Source organism: Phacochoerus africanus, chromosome 15 (genome assembly GCF_016906955.1).
Source record: "Phacochoerus africanus isolate WHEZ1 chromosome 15, ROS_Pafr_v1, whole genome shotgun sequence".
Classification (NCBI taxonomy): Eukaryota; Metazoa; Chordata; class Mammalia; order Artiodactyla; family Suidae; genus Phacochoerus; species Phacochoerus africanus.
In genome coordinates this window covers 37,066,118-37,087,858 of record NC_062558.1, presented here as the reverse complement: position 1 = coordinate 37,087,858, position 21,741 = coordinate 37,066,118, and the positions used below count along the sequence as shown (strand labels likewise).

At 41.5% G+C, this 21,741-nt stretch overlaps 1 long non-coding RNA gene across 1 annotated transcript in view; it reads right to left on the bottom strand.

Annotated features, from left to right (window-relative positions):
• Positions 1-5,027: 5,027 nt before the first annotated feature.
• The window catches only part of LOC125116851 (uncharacterized), a 70,448-nt gene continuing 53,734 nt past the window's right edge, over positions 5,028-21,741 (bottom strand). Inside the window, exon 3 of the long non-coding RNA XR_007132437.1 lies at positions 5,028-5,117. This is a non-coding gene — a long non-coding RNA (uncharacterized LOC125116851). The remainder of the gene's footprint in view (positions 5,118-21,741) is intronic.

Sequence of the window (21,741 nt, the reverse complement as noted above, 5' to 3'; positions counted from 1 at the left end):
TACACCTGTCAAAGTTCCTGATTCTTTGAAAGATGGGCTTTAATATATATACCCCAATGGAAGAAACATTATCAAATCATAGTTCTCAGGGTCAGGGTTGTGTAAGAAAGTTTTGGTGAACAAATAACTGAACAGATGCCGGAAAACCTAAGATTTTCATTTGAGTTGAGGAGAGGGATTTATTAGACCACTAGATTAAAATTCCTGTATTTAAGACATATTTCACAAACACTTAATGGGGTTTTCCCACCCGTTAAGAGCAAACCAAGGGCACAGTGTTCCATTTTAATAGGGGCAGTAACTTCACTTCATTTATAGACTAAACTGACAGAAAAAAAAAAAATACCAGGGTAGTTCTGGCCAGAGAAAACATGACTTAATACAAGTGCTCAGGCAACATATTAGAAATAAAGGTCTGTCTGTAGCCTTGGTAATTTCTTTTCCTTTTTCTATTTTTGGGAGGGGGTGGTGATTTGGAAGAAAAAAAAATCCTGTGGTTGGTATCCAATGAAGTTAACACTTCTGGGGCAAGACCTCTATTACATGCAAACATCATGAATTATAATTACAGAACAACCTATTTACACTTGGAGGAACACAGGGTCAAACAGAAAACCCTGCCAAAAATCTCAGCTTTTGCCTGGGAAATATTGGCAATTGGTAAAAAGCAAATGGTCTTGGAATTGGGCAAAGCCAGGAGGAGCAAAGTGATCTAGTTTTAAATCCATATGATATTTGGCAAATACACATAAAGAGATATACCATGGAGATCGATCCTTGTTAAAAAGTGGCCTCAAAAGAGGAAAAGCTATTCCCACATCTAACTCATAGAATTACAGACACTTACACTGCTGGTACAGGTTAAAAAAGGCAAGTATAATACATCCTCAGGGAAATTTGGAAAAAAATCTGTATTAAAACCTTAAAAAATATAGCACCCATCTCAAACAGTACATCCTAAGGAAATAATGAAAAAATATTCCCAAACTATGTATGTTTATGTGCAAGCATGTTTATTGTAGAGCTGTCTACAAGTGTAAAATATTGGAAAGGATCTAAATATTCATCAATAGGTAATTGGTTAACTCAATCAGAGTAAATCCACAAATGCAATACCATGTAACCTTTAAGAAGGCTGAAATTTATTTTTCTGTACTGCAATAGGAAGGTGCCACCAATATATTAAGTTTCAGTGGCAGGACATTAAGAAATGAAAAGTATGATTTCATTTTTTCTTAAAAAATGAATGTATATGTGTGTCTTTTTTAAAAAGATCAAAAAAAGAAAAAGAAAAAATAGAATAAGAAAGATAGACTGGGAGTTTGTGGTTAGTAGATGCAAACTATTACATTTAGAATGGATAAGCAATGAGGTTCTACTGTTTAGCACAGGAAGCTATATCCAGTCGCTTGAGATAGACCATAATAGGGGATGATATGAGAAAAAGTATATATATGTGTGTGTGTGTGTGTGTGTGTGTGTATATATATGTATATGTATACACACACACATATATACGAATATATATATATATATTCATATATATATGTATATATATGACTGGGTCACTTTGCTGTACAGCAGAAATTGACACAACACTGTAAATCAACTATACTTTTTTTGTTGTTGTCTTTTGTCTTTTTAAGGCATATGGAGAAATATGGAGGTTTCCAGGCTAGAGGTCTAATCAGAGCTGTTGCTGCCAGCCTATGCCAGAGCCACAGTAATGGCAGATCTGAGCCGCATCTGTGACCTATGCCACAGCTCACGGCAATGCTGGATCCTTAAGCCACTGAGCGAGGCCAGGCATCAAACCCGCAATCTCATGGGTCCTAGTCGGATTCGTTTCCCCTGCGCCACGGCAGGAACTCTGAAAATCAACTATACTTTAACAAAAAATACAAAAAAGGAATTAAACAAAGAAAAAGAAAAAATCTTAAAGATCAGACTAATATATATAGGGTTACCAAAAATAGTTATTATCAGTGGGTAGAATAACCAGAAAATGGCCAGTCACTGCACATGTCACATTTCCATATTGCTTAGATTTGTAAACAAATATAGATCACATTGTAATTAGAAAAGTCTACAAAGATATTTACAGTAAAGGGAAAGTCTATTTCAGGGAGTTGATCTCCTTTTCCCTAGAGGAAACCTAGATGCTTAATTCGGACACGCCTACTTTCTCACTTGTTTCTCCCATTTGCCAGCTGTTGACACTGGGGGAGTCAATCTCTGAGTCTATCCTCCACTCTGTTACGTAAGGACATTCCTTTCCTCCTAGGCTGGTGATGAGGATTAGGTGAGGTAATGTTTGTACAAGGCCTGGCCTAGTGCCTGGGACACATAAGGTGTTCGGTTAAAGAAAAGAGTGAGTGCCTTGCTGGTTTAACAGGTACAATGCACATAATCTAGACCTGTACCATGAGTGGCTATAACTAAGGGGATATAGCGGCATGTCTATTCAGTATCTCACCCACTACTTGGCACTTACTGGATGATAAGCAACCTAGCTGATATGCTATCTCCACTTCAAGCTGGGGGATGAGTGACCATGATTAGTACCATGTCTAAAACACCTACTAGGTGCCAGACACTGTTCAGGTTCTTTACTGTGAGAAGTCATTTAACCATTCAAATCACCATTGTGGATCGACATTATTATCATTATTCCCATTTTTCAGGTTAAGAAACCAAGGTACAAATAAGTTATGTGACATGGATAGGGTCACCTGGCTGCTTAGGGGTAGAGCTGAAATTAAAACCCAGAACTCTGTTTTTGGAAACTGAGCTCTGACCCACCAAAGCACACTCATGTCAAATAACGAAGGGTGAGGTCAAGGCTAGAAGGTAGAATTCAGAGAAAGGGGCTAGAGATGTGGATGGTGTCTGTGGCAGAGGGTCAGTCAGTGAAACCTTAGAAAAGACCAGATGTTCAAATTTCAGTGAGTATCAGGATGTACTGGAGGGCTTGTTATAACAGGATTGCTGGATTCCTCTCCCTCAAGCTTCTGAATCAGTACGTCCAATGCAGGGTGGGGCCTGAGGATCTGCATCCCTAAGGAGCTCCCAGGTGGGATGAAGATGGGTCCAGAATCCTGTGGCCCTTAGGGCTGCAGAGCATTCAGATGGACTAGAAGCAATGGGTCAGGCAAGCCAAAGCCAGCAGCATCTAAATATGCAACCACATCTCTACTTCTGATTTAATAAAGTGTCAAATCATAGGCATTTATAAGCAAATGTTTATTGCTTATAAGTACAGCCCTATCACCCTTTGATGTCCATGTCTGAGTGACACAGCATTCAAGAAATGTCTTTCAACAGCCAATCAATGCAATGAAAAGGAATTTCACTCTTTTTCCAAGTCTTTCCAAAGACATCACTGAATACCCAGTTTATCACTCATCCAATGTCACTTCCTGTAAACCTTCTACTGTCATCATTTCCTTTCCATCACATGTGCTCAAGGTCTTCTCACCTCCAAACTCTCCCCCAGAGGTCTCTCTTCAGCCAGGGTGAAACATACATCTCATCACCTTTCTCTTACCTTCTCAAGTTCTCTGTCAATAATCCTCAAAGGACCAAAGTGACAAGAAAAACATACAGGAAAGTCCGAATCTATGTTATTTTGACTGTCATTACAACTAAAAAATACTACTAGTAATGAGATCAGATGGTACACTTTTTTCCCTATTTTTGCCAGTTAATCTTTTTAGATAATTCTAACCTAATAATTTATTTCCACAAGATAAATACACATAGTCTATTTTTTGGTTGCTGTGGTCTTTAGGGAATGGAACAAAAGAGGGGTAAACTCTACCAAATTCCAGAATAAAAGAATTAAGAAATCTCCATAGATGTATAAATGATGCAAATTAAAGGGAATTCAAAAAGTTAAATAGAATTTTTAAATGCAATTTCTAGAAATCTCAATTTATAAAAACCAATGTAGTCTGAGATACAGTATCATGTTGAAAAACTTGAAAGTTGCAGCCATGTTGTTGCTCATCACATCTTGAATAGTGATATTTTGGAAGGGAGAAAGGGTTGCCAATTTTCTCAATGACATTTTTTTTTGGGGGGGGTCCATAAATTAGGTTATAGTGTTCTCGTTTGTCCCTAAGAAATGTCTTTATTGTCTCTAAATATCAGTTGAAAATGGTCCACTTAGTTAAGGTTTAGCTCTTCCATCTACTCTTGAGCTAGAGGGCTGTTTCTTTAATAAGTTTTATGTTGGAGTTTGACTATAAGACTTCCCTTGAGAAAATATTTCCACAGCTAAAAGCAAATTGAAGACCACTGACAGAGGTCATTTCAATTGTAAGAATGGGCATTTCCCCTTCTGGGACTCAACAAAACTATCTTCTATTTTAATTAAAAAAAATAGGCCATACACATTTTTATTTTTCCTGAATTATCTCTTATGAAGGAAAAAAGAGAATTACTTATCACTAAACTGCGGTTTTGCATATCTTAGGTTTATAGAACAATAAGAATCTCTCTCTCTCTTGCTTTTACCTCCATGTCAGCAACCCACCCCAACCCCTGACAAATCCACAGTCCATTTGCCTTCTTTGAGGGGCCCAAGGATGATGGTATAGAAAAGGAGCTGGCTATCTTCCTTTATGTCCATTTCAAAGATTATAGACAAAGCCCCAATTTCCATATTTCTCTGAATATACCATTACATAAACATGATGCATGAATTCATGTAAACCAGTGGCTTCCAATCCTCACTGTACGTCCAAACTCTTGGAAGCTTTTAAAAAGTCTAGATTCCCAGGACTCATGCCAGTCTACTAAATAGAAGCTCCAGGGATAAATTCTGGGCATATTTAAGAAATAGTAGCTTGCTCTCAGCTTTCTCATTCTTTAACTCGAAATGGGATCACAGTCAATACCATGGAGGGAAAAAAGCATGTGGCTGCACAAAGTCTGAAGACTCAAGGTTGGTCATTACCCAGTCAGATACCAACAGGAATGCGCATCGGAAGCCCAGAAGCTACTGAGCATTCTCTTACCTTAATGCCTAGGCCCTTCCAAGGTCATCATAGTCCATTGAGCACCATCTTGGGTGTTTTACTCCATGCCGTATGCTGCCTATTCAAATAAGGCTCCTGTGGAGAAAAGCCATGGTCTCCTTAAGCAGTATTTTCCAAGTGTGTACATCCTGTTCAATGCCCAGTAGAAAATGGACTTCTGTGGTCAATCTCAGGAGATTCTACTAACATTGATCCCCACTTTAAGAACCACTATGGAACTCAGGTTGTGAAAAGTCCTGCCATAAAGAAATCTCTTTACTCAGCATTCCCCACCCATATTGGACTATGGAATCCTTTTCCTATCAATAGCCCCATCAATAGCAGAGGGATACACTTTGGCAAATGCCAATCAAGACTGTGAACTGCTAGACATATCCCCCTGGTCTCTGTACTCCTTAAAACAACCAGAGAGGGAGAGGAATTGAGGCAGAATGCAGACAGGAAAGACGTGGGTTGGCTGAAGGGATTTAGAAGCATGATAGTAATCAGAGAACTTGAGTGTAATTGCTTATGTTGTTCCTGAAAGCATCTCAGCCAGGCTGGTGGTCCAATGTCCTAATTAGCTAATGGGTAGAGGAAGGTTTTACATGTTTAGAAATGAGGGCTTATTGGATCAGCACTCAGAGATACCCCTTTTTTTTTTTTTCAAATGCTATTTTCCTCTAAGAATGTGATTCTCAAACTTTAGCATGCATCAAATTCCCTGGGACACAGATTGTTGGATCTCACCCCCAGAACATCTGATGCTGTAGGTCTGGTGTGGAATTTGAGAAGCTGCATTTCTGACAAGTTTCTAGGTGATGCTGCTGGTGGTGGTCTGGGGACCACAGGTTGGGAATGAGTGTTCTCGAAGAGAAGAGAGGACAAGGACAGGAAGTGATGGAGAAAGAAGAAAGAGAGCCGAAAGAAAAGGGAGAATAGGAAGGAGAAGGAGAGATGATGGGGGAGATGGGGAGATGGGGAGAATGGGAGATGAATATAGAAAGGGGTAAGAGAATGATTGAGAGGGGGGAGCTAGGAAGAGGGATAACAATAAATGAAGGGAAATGAGAGAAAGAGAGATGGAAATGGAGCTCTTGAAAGAATCTTAGCAGTTGCCAAGGTGTCAGTGCTGGAATCTGGGCAAAGGACCGGGGGGGCTGAGCCTTAGGTGTTTGTGGGGTCACCTACTATACACACGGCTAGAAGTTTCCCATGCTTACTTCTTGGAGGATATGCCTGTGTTAGAGTTTCCCAGCCTCAGCTTGGTGACACCAGCTGCTCTGGAGGCAAATCTGGCACCAGCTAAAGGAGGAAACCATTAAAAAAAGGAGGACAGAGTTCTTCAACAGCCTCCTCTCGCCATCCTCCCCGCCCCCTGCTGGGTCTTACTGGCTCTTTGATCTCCTTCCTAACTCTCACTCTGACCCAGAAAAGCTGGCAACTCACTCTGGAACCAACTTTCCCACTCTAAGCACTTATGCTCCTTGCTGCTTGCCTGGACACATCCCCCCAAACATCCCATGTACAAGAGTTCTCAGAGCTCGGCTTTGAGGCCATGCTGGTCTCCATCTCACCAGGCAGAGAAACAAAATGGGGTCTTGAGGGTCAGAGGAGACCCCACAAGGGGCTGCTGATGAAATTTGCATATTCCTGGGGCTGCCTCCCCAGGGAAGAAATGTGCAGCATCAGAACCTGGGGCCACCTCCACGTGAGGAAATCCTAGTGGGTGGAAAGGACACTCAGTTTGGCTATGTCACCTGGTCCAGAAGAGATACGCAGCAGTCCCTGGAGATGGACTGTGTTGTAGTGACGGTGGGATAAACAGGCTGAGGAATTGTAGGCTCAGCCTGGGATCCAGCAGGGATGGCATTGCCTCTCTCCCCTGGAGGTGTGAGAAATCCTCTCTATAAATCAAGGAAATTAAATAGAGTGCAGGGTTTAGAGGCATTGCTCAAACTCCTAATCCGGATCCCAGGGTTGCTAAAAGGAGTGCCACACCCAGCAAGAGGGAAACTGTTTCACAGGCTTTGCTCTCCTTGGAACCCAGCGAGGAGGTTGAACCTGATGGGAATTCATCTGGTGGAGCTGCTTTGCAATCCCAAGGCAGAGGAATGTGTGAGTTTGAAAGGAGTTCAGAGACACTTTCCTCTAACTGCAGAGAAACTGAGGCCAGATGCAGAGAAGGAATTTGTACCAGAACATTAAGGATTACACAGGGATTCATTATCAACTGAATCCACAGGCACATACAATTGCAGCTGCACGTGGCAACTGGAAACTGTGTCAGGGAGCAATTCACAAGTTTGCTTTTAGAACCATGAGCCTGTGCAGAGCAAGACAGGGTGATGAACGAAGCACCTTCTTGAGACAAGATGCATCTTTAAAGTAAATGAGCAATTGGCATGCACTTCTTTTTATATTGTAAAGTTAGGCAAGCACATGTATCACTTTTAGGAAAATGTAAAACATTTCAAATAAGCAGGCAAGCAAAATGGAAAGAATGCAAACCCTACCACGCAAATACTTTGTGGAATTCCTGCTTTGTACCAAGGGTTAAGAAGCTGATTGCAGCAGTTCAGGTTGCTGCAGAAACAAGGGTTTAATCAAATGCATCACAGCTGTGGCAGATTCAGTTCCTGGCCCTCGAACTTTCATAAGTTGTGGGTGCAGCCATTAAAAAGGAAAGAGAGAGAAAGAAAGAAAGAGAGAGAGAGAGGGAGGGAGGGAGGAAGGAAGGGAAGGAGGGTAGGTGAGAGAGAAAGGAAGGAAGCAAGAAAGGAAGGAAGGGAGGGAGGGAGGAAGGAAGGAAGGACGGACGGAAAAATGGCTTCGGATTTTTGACCATTTATGATGCATCAGACAGGGGACCAAGCACTTGACTTCAGCCACCTCACTTGATCTTCACAAATGCCAAAAGGAAGAGCTCTGGTTGCAGCCATTTTTCTCAGATAAGGAAAGTAAAGCACAGAGAGGTGAAGGTAATTGCTCAGAATCAAAATCTAGCATCTCTGTGTTTTTAGCTTAATTCTCCTCAAAGAGTGTTTTTCAGTGGCAGAAATTATTCTTCTATGACATCACTTTTAGTGGCTGCCTACAATTCCATGGTAGAGTGGACACAGTATCTTTGATGGCAAGGACTGCATTTTTTTTTTCTTTTTTTAGGGCCAGACCTGCAGCATATGGAAGTTCCCAGCCTAGGGGTCGAATTGGAGCTACAGCTGCTGACCTACACCACAGCCACAGCAACTCGAGATCCGAGCTGGGTCTATGACTTACACCACAACTCACGGCAACACCAGATCCTTAACCCACTGAGTGAGGCCAAGGATCGAACCCGCATCCTCATGTTTCCTAGTCAGGTTCATTAACTGCTGAGCCACAAAGAGAACTCCCCCAATTTTTTTTTAAGCCAGAAACAATACCCTCTTCTTTGCAGACTTGCAGTCTTGTTGTAACCCCTTGGCTCTACCTTTGTAGCAGATAAAAGCAGCAATAAGCAGTATATAAACCAAGGGTGTGGCTGTGTCCCAATGAAACTTCATTTACAAAAATTGGAGGTGAGCTGGATTTGGCTCGCAGGCTCTAGTTTGCCTAATCTGCTATCCCATGCCCCACAGCATTGCCAGCACCTTATTATTAATGCATAATAATAACAGCTGTCATTGTCATCATTATTGTTATATATCAAAATAGCTGTGTGACCACATTTAGGAAAACACTGCTAGATGGGTCATGGGCTTTTATAAAGCAAGAGATGTTTGGGGGGAGGCCATCTAGCATTTTGTGTAGGAAGGAACAAGGTGACACCCCTAGAGGATAACTCTTTGGAGCCATGTGAGAATATCCCTGGAAGGGACAGCGACATGGTTGAGTGGCAAGAACAATAGACCTCATTAGAAAAGCACCTACCATGTGTCAAGTGGTTCCCATGGGCTAACTCTATTTTCTCAACAAATCAAGTCTCTCTCTTCCACATTAGAACAGTGACAGGAGGAGCAGAGCTTGCCTCCAGACGCACAGCTGACTGGCGTCAGTTTGTAATCTTGCCACTCAATCCCAGAACCTGAACAAGAACCTGAGTTTGAGGGACTGGAAAACTGGGACATGGAGGATGAACCGAGCTCAGAATGGAGGAGGGACTCAGTGTTTGAGGCTCAAATAGGTCTGTAGAGGAAAAAGCTGGGCTGCCTAAAGAGCTCTGGGCTCTGTGGACAAGTTGATTTCCCAAGAGCCTCTAGGGTAAATTATAGTATTTACATATCCAGACTAGGAAGGGATGGTTCTCAGGATCAAGGTCACATAACCCACTCTACCCACAATGCACCTGTGTCAGGATTCAGGCTCTGAATGCCTGACTTAGTGGCTGTGGTTTGGCAAAAAGATGCCAGCTAACTCATGTTCTACTTTGTGGCTACCCATCTGCATATGGTTGGCACTCAACAAATTCTTGCTGATTTTTCTCTGGTATCCAAATGGTTTTCCGTTCTGTCTTACAGTATTTTAGCACTGGTAGTCATGAAAGCAAACATTTATTGTAGGTTTATCATATGTGGACATCTTCTGTACTAAATACACTACATTAATGGAAAATAATTCAATCGTCAAGCATTGGTAGTAACTGTGATTACTACAAAGTAGTAATTCATCTGTACTTTGCAGAATTTCCATGTCTGAAAAATGTTATACCCATTTTAGAGATGTCGAAACCAAGTCTCAGTAGGGTTAAGTGATTTCCCCACCACTCCCCAGTTGTAGTTAGTATAGAACAGGTAGGATTTGAATGATTTGTTGAGTCACCATGTCACAAGACACTCTACTTTCAATGCATCCTCTCATCTATGTCCTCCCTTGCTCCATAGAGCAGTTAATGGATTGTTAGGGTGGTGATTCTTAAAGCGTGACTCCTAGACCAGCAGCATTCCCAGAACCTGAACATGGTGGCTGCAGTTTTCCTGGTTTTGCCTAGACCTAGTAACTCTGGATCTCACAAGCAGGAGCCCCGGGATCTGCATTTTCACAAACCCCCAGGTGATTCTAGTCCAGAACTCTCTCTGGACTAGAATCATGCAAATCTTTCCTTTTCCCAAATTTCCTTCTTTCATTTCTCCACACACCCCTAGGCAGGGTACTTGTATTATTCTGGTTGGTCTGCAACAAACTAGTTATGTACAATTAATCAGTTGTAGAAAGAAACCTAGTTTGCTGCAGAGAAATCAGAACCCAGGTGCCCTGCCTAAATTTTTTCTTTAAAAAGAAAATTGCAAGTCATCCCAGATATATTTCATGTAAGATTTTCAAACACTGTAGAAATTAATATATATTTTTTTAAAAGCGAAAGCTGTTTTTCTTCCGACCGCTTTCCCCACATCCAGACCACCCTCAATTACTGCTAGCAGTTTGCTGTGTAGCTTTCGAGACACTTACAGTTCTTATTGCAATATATATATGCACATATACACTCAGATGATAATTTAAAACAGAAGCAGGACTATATTATTCTTATACTCTGCATGTTGTGTTTTTCAGGACATATAAATATATCCCCTTCTTGCTAAAGATTATAGAGTATTTTACTTCTGGAAGTATCTTAATTGATTTAATTAGTCACCAATTGATGGAGATTTTTATTGCCTCTTATTTTTCACTATAACTAACAGTGGGACCATAAACTTCCTTACAGGTACACTTTTTCTGAACATGTATCAATCTATAAGGTTGATTACCTTGAAGAGAATTCTATCCTATCCTTTTTTTTTTTTTCCAGACAGACTTTTCTATGCCTAGGAGAAAAACAGACGCAGAATGACAGCTACGTGTTGCCATTTACTTTTCTTTTTTTCCCCTACCTGTTTCTTGGGGAGAGGGAAAGATTGAAAATTGAAGTTATTTTTTTCTTTTTTTTCCAAGGTGGGATGACTGTTATGAATGTCAGTTTGAGCTTCAAGATGGATGCTCTGGAATGATACTGTCCATCCCATTTTTAGGGGGTGGGGGTGTTCTTCCTGATTGAAAGATGTGGCTACTGGCAGAGACAGGTTGGCTACTTTTCCCAGGTTGAGTGGGAATCATGGCAGAGATTGGATTAGCTGCTCTCCTTTGCTGGTGTAGTATTCTTTCTTCCTTCCCTCCCTCCCTCCTTTCCTTTCCTTTCCCTTCCTTCCTTTCCTTCTTTCTTTCCTTCTCTCTCTCTCCCCTCCTCCCTCCCTTCCTTTCTTTCCAGGTGACTGATAATTATAATTTCATTTTTATTTATGAATTTAACTTCTAATACTAAGCCCAACTTGGCAGAAATTAATCTCATTCTTTTTCAATGTTCCACATCCTCTTCCTTGAAGCTGATTCTGAAATCTAGAGTCTATATAATGGCAAGGTATGGAATGAGGATGGAATTGAATTTACTAGTTAAATGCATTATTTTATTCAATACAATCTGTTGGTGACAGCATCCACCAAGAGTGAAGTATTCCTGTATGTCTTGGAGTTGTTTTCTGAGTTTTCCCCCAATGCCATGTAATTTCAGTGTAAGTGCTGCACTGCCACCCCCACCCCTTCCACCAGCTCCCTCTGACTCAGTCCCCTACTCATCCCTGAGTCATTCAAGAATGGAAATCATGAGCAAAACCTGGCTTTCACCCAGGTGGTGACAGAGCATGTCCAGAAAATCAGGGATTCCCCATTCTGCCAAGGAGGCATGAGTGGAGACAGCCAATTCTCCACGGTCAGAAGGGAGATGTTTCAAAGCTCCAGGCCACTGGGGTTGGCAGGAGGGCCTGTTGTTTGGGAAATGGTGCATTGTAGCACTTGTGAGTGAATAAAACAGTCTTCAAGGCAAGAGAAATAACAACTGAAACAGATGATGCAACTCTGGTGAGCTATTTACCTCAAGTTCCAATGGGGTCATCCTCTTATTTATACATAGTGTTTAAAAGCCATTTATCTCCCTTATCAATGACAATAGCTAATTTCTGTTGTTGTTGTTGTTAAACAGCTACTCTGTTTGGGGCACTTAGAATGCTCTATTCTCTCACCTCCATAGGACGACCCTTTTGATGGGCATTATTGTGACCTTTGTTGTAAATTAAGGAATCTGAGATTCAGAAAGGCTAAGAAGCACTTTGCTACATAGTTAAGAGAATAAGGCCCCCAGACCTGGTGGATGATTGTGATAAGCACAGAGTTATTAAAAGTCCCAAAGCACATGAACAATCTTTACTGAAAAGCAGCAAATAACACTGGCCTCAAAGTTTGCATTGGTTAATTTCTGCTTTGTGACAAATGACACCAAATATTAGGGGCCAAAAACCACAGACATCTATTATCCCACTGTTTATGAAGGTCAACTATCTGGGAGCAGTTGAGCTGGGTGGTTCTGGATCAGGATCTCTCCAGTGAAACTGCAATTCAGTTGCCAGCTGGGCTTCAGTCTCATTTGAAGGCTTGTCTGGGGAGGAAACCCATTTCCAAGCTCACCCATGTGGCTGTTGGCAGGAGGTTTAGCCCCTCACCATGTGGGTCCCTCTTTAGGGCTGCCTCCAAAATAGCTTCTTTCAGAGCAAGTCATGAGAAAGAGAGAGAAACAGTGAGAGAGGAACCTTAATCTCTTTTATTACCTAATCTTAGAACTGACACAGCATCACTCCTGCTGTACCAAACAACAATGGTACAATGTGGGAGGGGACTATAGAAGGGTAGGATGCTGGGGGATGTCTTGGATGTCACATAAGGATGCATCTCTTTGCTAGAAAGTCTTTTAGGTCTTCCTGTGATACAACTGCATCCAAGGGCTCAGTATCCTTTGTTTATTATTATTCTCTATCCACCCCTTAGACCAAACCCAGATGTATGAATAAAGAAGGGGATACATATGGTCTAAGTATGGGGAGATTCAATCTTGATTCTGTATGAGAATATTACCCAACCAACTTCCTTCTGATCTGCTGAATCTTCTCAACCAATGAGCAGGTACATTATCCTGTCCCTTTCCCTCTTGAATTATTCTTCCATGCTTATTCTTCCAAGTCTGCTCTCCATTTCAAAACAAACTCTCTACTCTGCTTGACTTCTCTGTGTCCCAGAGGCAGAACCATGCAGACCACAAGACCTATATTCCCTGGATTCCCTATATTCCCTATATTCAACTGGATTTCAGTTAAGTTTGCCCAGTGGCAGGCACCAGCAGGAGATTGGAAGATGGCACGAGAGAGGGGTCGGGGTGTTAATGCCTTTATCCCCTCTTTGCTTTTGCATCATCATTCTGAGAATGGCTGTGGCCAGCTGGATCCACTCTTTTATTGGGTAGCCTCACCCCCTGGCTCCAGCTCTCACTGGTCCCTGAGACTTCCATTTTCCTCTGCTACCCCTTCCATTCCAGAATTGGTTAACAACTTCCTGCTGCTGGAAATCCCTGAATGTCCTTTACCATCCCTTTCTGGTTCTTTTAATTAGCCTCACACCTCTGTAAATATCTTTGAGTGTAATTATCTGAATGGAATTCTTAACTTCTTTTTTTCTGTTGGGAAAAAGGATCCATAGAGAATGAAATGGTCTCTGATTTCCACACCTTTATTTCCCCACACTTTCAGACAGTCCTTTAACTATGTGTCAGTGGAGAGAAGGGCATGGGGCTTATTTTAGTAGATACAGGACTTGAGAAATTCCTTAAGACGTAATTAGGGAGTATAAGTGTGTTGGATTTATGTGGCCATGTCTATGATTACCACACCAGTCCACTAGTACCCTTTTGAGTCATCAAGAATTTTATGCATGTTTAATGTGGAATGCATGAGGGTAGGCTTCCAAAGGATTCCCAGCAGATGATTGCCTAAGGCATTGATATTTGAGGAGCCTAAGAAAGTTCTTCTGTACCCCGTAAATCCTAACTTCCTACCAAAAGCAATCATGGTTTGCTATCTGGGTCCTAGAATGCTATGCATAGCCTCCTCTTTATTATGTTTTTAAAAATAAGAACATGTCACTTTTTCTTTCTATGGAAGGGTAGTAAAGAAAATCCAGGTTTTAAAACTCCTTTTCTCCAAATGAGTGAAATGTGGTGGTTGTTTATTACTGATGATGTGTGAGGTGAAGGAGAGAGCAAAGCAGGGAACAATTTTGCAGATCAGGTCAAACTGGAGGAAGACAAGTTTGCTTTGGTAGTTCCTTCATGCCTTTAATAGCATGATGACAAATACACACATCAACATAGAAAAAAACTCTTGGATGCAGGGGAGGTATTTAGGGGGAGGTTCTTATTTTTACCTCATCATTTTAAAGATCTAAAGGACTTGATTTGGAAAGATGTTTGCCCTTTATCATTGAGTGGGAAAATTTGGAGTTTGTTATCAAAAGATATGTAGAGTTTCAAGTTATACACACATACACACATGTTATATATATTTTATGTCTACATAGAGAAAATTTTTGAAGGATATAAAAAGGAAGATTTCATTCTAAGTAACAAATTATAGTTCATTTTTATTTTCTTTTTTTTGTGTTCATATGTATTTTTTCAGCAAATAACCCAAACCTCCCACACAAAAAAGTAAAGAAATGCTAGCTTAAAGGGATTTAAGTAAGTTCTTTTCTTACAGGAATTGCCAGAGCCCTTACTGTTCTAACACTCACTGGGACTCTGGATTAGCTGTTAAAATATAATAACATACCCAAACATCTATTAAGTAAGCCAAGCACTGTTTCAATATTTTTTGAAATAGTCAACCTTGAATGTATTTCTACTACCATTTATGGAACACTTTCTCTATGCCATGGGCTTTTATGTAGTCTCTTTATATCTAATTTGTCACATTATGCAGATCAAGAAAGTGAGGTCCATAAGGTTAAAACTCTTGCTTAAGGTCACAAAATTCAGTATGACATGAATCAAAGATTCAATCATATTTTTTAAATGGATTTTTTTAAAAATTTGAATATATTTTTAAAACATTATCTAGGAGTTCCCGTCATGGCACAGTGGTTAACAAATCTGACTAGGAACCATGAGGTTGTGGGTTCGATGCCTGCCCTTGCTCAGTGGGTTAACAATCCAGCATTGCCGTGAGCTGTGGTGTAGGTCACAGATGCGGCTTGGATCCTGTGTTGCTGTGGCTCTAGCATAGGCTGGCAGCTACAGCTCTGATTAGATCCCTAGCCAAGGAACCTCCATATGCCGCAGGAACGGCCCAAGAAATGGCAAAAAGACAAAAAAAAATTATCTAGAAAACAGAATTAATTTTGTTAATTAATTTGGAGGATTAATTAATTAATTTGGAGGATTAAATGGATGGATACAAACTTACAATACTTGAAATCTACCTACATCTCCTAGAAGGTAAGTTCTTCAGCCAAGGTGAAAAAAAAAATTAGACCCAGAGCAAAGAGTATAACATCATTTTTTGTAAGTCTGTGTATATGTTTATGTGCGTGTCTCTGTTATAATTTTTAAAATGTAAGATGAGTTTCCCTGTAGAATTTGCTGTTACTATGAGATAAGCTCGTAAAGAGGTATGAGATGGATGGTGGGTAATATTAAATACATGGTAATTATTTAGTACACACCCTCATCTCAGAAATCAGGAAATTGTGTGCACTTTATTTCTCCTTCAAATCTGAATGAGAACCTTACTGGATAAAGTAATCTTGGTTGGAGGTTTTTTCCTTTCATCACGTTAAGTATATCATGCCACTCCCTTCTGGCCTGCAGAGTTTCTGCTGAAAAAATCTGCTGATAACCTGATCAGGCTCCCTTGTGTGTTGTTTGTTTCTTTTCCCTAGCTGCTTTCAATATTTTCTCTTTGTCTCTAATTTTGGTCAGTTTGATTAATATGTGTCTCGGGGTTCCTCCTTGGGTTGATTTTATTTGGTACTCATCGCACTTCCTGGATTTGAGTGAGTGGTTCCTTTCCCATGTTAGGGAAGTTTTCAGCTATTATCTCTTTGAATATTTTTTCTGTCCCTTTCTCTCTCTCTCTCTTCTCCTTCTGGCACCCCTATAATATGGATGTTGGTGCATTTAACATTGTCCCAAATTTCTCTGAGACTCTCTTCATTTCTTTTCCATCTTTTTTCTCTTTTCTGCTCTGCATCAGTGATTTCCACTAGCTGTCCTCCACCTCGTTTATTCATTCTTCTGCCTCCTGTATTCATTCTGCTGTTGGCTGCTTCTAATGAACTTTTTATGTCAGTTATTGTATTTTGCATCTCTGCTTGCTTAAGTTTTATATCTTGTATTTCTTTGCTCAGTGTTTCCTGTAAATTATCAGTCTTTGCCTCCAGTTTATTTCCAATGTCTTGCATCATCTTCAGCATCAACAGTCTAAAGTCTTTTTCCTGGAAGCTGGTACTCTCCAGATCACTTAGCTGTTTTTATGGAGTTTTTTTTTTCCTTTCTCCCTCATCTGAGATAGAGTTCTCTGTCTTCTCATTTTTATAGGTTTTTGGTGTGGTGTCCTTTTTGCAGGCAATAGAGTTGCAGCCTCTCTTACTTCTGGTGTCTGCTCCTCTTGTGGCTGAAGTTGGTATGGGGGCTTGCTGTAGGCTTCCTGATGGGAGGCACTGGTGCCTGCCCCCTGGTAGGTGGGGCTGATTCCTGTCCCTCTGGTGGGTGGGGCTCTGTCTCTGGGTGAGATTAGAGGTGGCTGTGTGCCTGGGGGGGTCTTTAGGCAGCCTGTTTACTGATGGGTGGGGCTGTGATGCCACCTGGCTTATTGTTTGGCCTGGGGCTTCTCAGTGCTGTTGGGTGGGGTCACATTTTCCCAAAATGGCCACCTCCAGAGGAACACACACTGATGAATATTCCCAAGAGTTTTGCCTCCAATGCCCTTCCCCCACAACAAGCCATAGTCACCCTCTTTTCATAGTCACCTGTTTTCCCAGGAGATCCCCCAAGAACTGTAGTTGGGTCTGACCTAGGTTCCTATGGAGCCCCTGCTTTGCCCTGGGACCCAGTGCACGTGAAAGTCTGTGTGCACCTTTCAAGAATGGGGCCTCTATTTCCCCCAGTCCCATGGGCTCCTGCACCCAAGCCCCACTGGCCTTCAATGCCAGATGCTCTGGGGGCTCTTTCTCCCAATGCCAGATCCCCAGGTATGGGGATTTGATGTGGGGCTCAGAACTCTCACTCCTATAGGTGAGTGTCTGTGATACAGTTACTTTCCGGTCTTTGGGTTTCCCACCCAGGAGGTATGGGGTTGCTTATATCATGTAATTTCCCCTCCTACCTCTTGATGTGGCTTCTTCTTTGTCTTCTGGAGTAGGATGTCTTTTTGAAGGTTTCCAGTCCATTTGATTGAATGTTGCTCAGCATTTGGTTGTAATTTTGTTGTTTTTATGAGAGACATTGAGCTCCAGTCCTTCTATTCTGCCATCTTAATCCCATCTCCACCATGCTTTTGCAACTTTACTGTCATCACTCAGGAAAGTGTGTGCACTTTAATAATCAAGGAAATGCTTATGGCAGATGAGCTTTGTGAAAACAAGGAACAAATTATCCCTCATTTCTCTGAATTCCCTTTGTTTTCTATTGAGTGTATATTACTTTGTAATTGTTAAAAGAAAATAGCTCTTATTTTAAATAGAATGTAAGTTTGCATTTGGAACTTCTTTCTCTATTACACCCTTCCTCTGATTTTATATGCATAAGCCCATAGAGGTGGAGATCTTGAAACCTCCCTGCCTTGGGGGATAAGGTATGCTTCTAGAGAAATTAACTCTTTATTTACATCAAACCCATTTCACAGATGAAGAAAAGAGGCATCAAGTCAATTATAATTGAGAATTCTCAGCCTCAGGGATTGAGCATGTGTTATTTTGGTTGCCTAACAACCTGGCTATGGTGAGAAGAGGGTGGTCAGTGGAGAGAGAGAGAATTGGGTGAACCTCATGGAAATCACAAAACAGAACAGGGGATGAAGGTGAAACTGCATGGAAGGAGATACTAGACACCAGGCAGCTCGAAGAAATATCTGTGGCCAGTGGTTTGAGACCTTTACTCTCTTCTTAATGTAACTCCAGCTGCACTCACTTTCCTCTCTGGAGTGTCTTCCTCACCTTCTTGCTCATATATCTTCCTTCTCTGTCACAAAATCTTCTTCCTCACAGCTTCCCCTTGCTTTGGCTTCTGTGGCCTCACTATCCCTAATGCTTTCTCTCAGTACAATCTCTCTGTTCCCAAGGTCCCCATCAGCTCATCTCAGTGCCCCAACCTGAGTTCCAGAAGGAGAGAGAGCATCACATTGGCCCAACTCATCTCTACCTGCACAGGTAACATCACCAGCTGATGACCCTTATGGGAGGGGTCCCACTCCTGATGGATCCTTGATAGGAAATCTGGCTGGGCCACAAGGGGTTGAGGGCTGGCCAGGTCCAGAACACTCTGCATCCCCACAGACACAGACCTCCCTGGAGTCCTTGCAGATTCTGATGATCTGCTATTTTCTAGCCGAGTGACTCCATTCATTTCTGTATTTGTTCATTTGTGTATTCATTCAGCAGTTATTTCTTGATTCTCTAATAGTTCCAAATGCTGGAGATGTAGCAATAGAGAAAAAAGATAGAAATGACATTATAGTGACACTAACTATAAATAACTTAGGTAGCATGTCTGAAAGACATGAGTAAAGCAGGGTGGAATTGAGTGGGAGGTATGGGTGAGGTTGGGGTTTTAAATAGGATGGTCAGAAAAGGCTTCCATGAGGCGACACCGACACAATCAGTTGGGAGTAAGGGAACGTCCCAGGCTGCTGTCCTGGGGAAGAGTGTTCCAGGCAGAAAGACAACATGCACAAAGGCCCTGAGGTGGAAACCATATGTCTGAGGGACTGCAGAAAGGACTGTGTGCCTGGAAGGAAGGGAGGGAAGGAAAGATGGAGGAGATGAAATTGGAGAACAACAGTAGTGAATGAGGAGTGATGTAGAATTTTTCAGTCATTGTAAAAAAGAAATTGATTTTTATACTCTTTGGTCTAGTGAAAAGAATATGCACCAAAACTCTTTCAGAAACCCACTTTGTGTATTTATAGATGTGCTGCACACAGAAAGGGGCTACAGTATATTTTCATTTGGGAAGAAGAGCAGAAATCATGATGCAGATAAAGCAAATAGGAAGTCTCAGCTCCTGCATGTATGAATGCACATGCATGAGTGTACTCACACACACACACACACACACACACACCGTCCTCTCCTAGAAACAAGAGTGATATAAATAGAGAAATGTGGCAGTGGCAGCCTGGAGCCTTGGGCTGATGTCGGAAGCTGCGGCACTAATGCTAATGAATTCTGATGATTTGGAGCAGTCATTAAACTAATAAACCCATCTCCAAATTAGCACAGCGGCTGCAGCCAGCGAACATTTAATCAAGCCGCCTTCATTATTTTAGACACGGCACACTTGGTGAAAGTGACTGTGGGAGACGGGATCAGGGACCCTCATCTGATGATTTTATCACTTGCCTGCCAGAGCGTGAAGGAATCGGTGTGATGAAGTTGCTCTGTTGTTTTTTTCCCTGCCAAAAGGGAAGGCTAGGGAAGGCCAAGCCTCTTTTTTCTCCCTAATGACATGATGCTCTTCTTTGCAAAAGTACCTTGTGATGCATTCATTATATACCATTTTGAGTTAATATTTCAACTTTTGTTATTTGACCCCCACCTTCTAAAGAAGGTTCTTTGCTTTGGTTCCTCAAGTTTTCTCCCCACTTCTCTTTCCTCCCCAAATTTATTCTGGTCCCCCCTATTCTCAACAGTCCAGTCCTTTAAAACCTTGGGCAGTTTCCAGCATGAGCAGGGAGGATGGTGGATGCACCAAGAGGGTCCTAATTCCTCTCTTGAAATGTCCAGCCAGATCCCTCTTTGTCACCTGTCCCCTTGTCCCCTGAAATGTCACCCTTTCTGGCCAGTTTATATTGTTTGTTTTTTTGTTTTTCTTTTTATGGCTGCACCTGCATCATATGGAAGTTCCCAGGCTAGGGGTCGAATCGGAGCTGTAGCTGCTAGCCTACAACACAGTCATGACAACAACGGATCCGAGCCACATCTGCGACCTATGCCACAGCTTGTGGCAATGCTGAATACTTAGATCAGGGAGACCAACTTGTCCTGGATTTCCCGAGACTTTCCTGGATTCAGTCCCACATCCAGAGAAAGCCTTTAGTCACTGGTAAACCGGGGCAAATTCACCATTCATCATCACTTCCATCTCATTATCAGGCTTCTGCTTTCCAGGTGCAATTTGGCTTTATGTATAATTTTTATTACTGGTAAATTAGGAAATGCTAACCATTCCTGGTGAGTCTCTCTCTTTCCCTCTAGTCTCCCCTGCCCCTCCCTCTCATTCTGTCTCTGTCTCTCTCACACATACACTCAATCGCACAAAGGTAGCCTCTCACCTACTTAATGTTAAAGCAGATAGACTCTGACTAGAAACTATAGTTAGTTACAATATTGTGTTAGTTTCAGGTATACAGCAAAGTGATTCTGTTACATTTTTCAGATGATTTTCCATTATACATTGTTGCATGATATAGTTCCCTCTGCTGTATGGTAAATCCTTGTTGTTGATCTATTTTATATATAGGATAGTGTATCCCATATTCCTAATTTACCCCTCTGCCTTCCCCTTTGGTAATCACAAGTTCATTTTCTATGTCTATGAGTCTGTTTCTGTTTTGTATATTGATTCATTTGTATTATTTTTTAGATTCCACATATAGCTGAGATCAAGACATTCAGTTTTTGAAAACTTATGTATGTATGTATGTATGTATATATATATATATATATATATATATATATATATATATGACTGAATCACTGTGCTGTACACCTGAAACTAATATGACATTGTAAATCAACTATACTTACATTTTAAAAATCAAAAGAAAGGAGAGATTTATTACCTTTTTTTGGCTTTTTAGGGCTGTACTTGTGGCATATGGAGGTTCCCAGGTTAGGGATTTAATCGGAGCTATAGCTGCGGGCCTATGCCACAGCCACAGCAATGCCAGATCCCAGCCGCATCTGCAACCTGCACCACAGTGCATGGCAATGCCAGATCTTTAACCCACTGAGCGAGGCCAGGGATTGAACCCACAACCTCATGGTTCCTAGTCAGATTTGTTTCCACTGTGCCATGATGGGAACTCCAGATTTATTCAGTTTTGAATCCTCAAAAAGTGTATGTGAGATGTAGGGGGCACCGGGTATGGAGAGAAGGCAAAAGAAAAATACTGCATTATTTTCTAAGAAAATACATCAGGTTCTCAAAGGGATTTGCAACCCAGAAAGGTTAAGAACTGTGGCCTGGCTCCGGGACATCATAAAGCAAGGATGGGGGTGAAAGCAAGCACAGTCAGAAACAGGATCTCAACCTCCCCATCTTCTCTGTCTTTCCTTCTTTGCTTCCATCTCTTTTCTCTTTTTCTTTTCCTCTCCTCACTTCTGTTATATTCTTCTCTTTTCCTCCTCCCTTCTCTCTCTCCTCTCCCCCTCTTCCCTCTATCATCTCCTCCCTTGCCCTTTCTTCCTCTCTCTGCTTCTCTCATCAAAAGGGTTAAAGAAGCAAGTATACATCGCTTGGCTTCTGATAATATTCAACCAAATGTTCATTATGTGCGTCATCATGATTGCAAAGTTCCATAGAGATAGTTGCATCCAACTGATTTAAAAAAGACTGAGATTGACTTTCCTGAGTGCACCTGGGGAAGGAAGGATGGGTTCCTGACTGGGA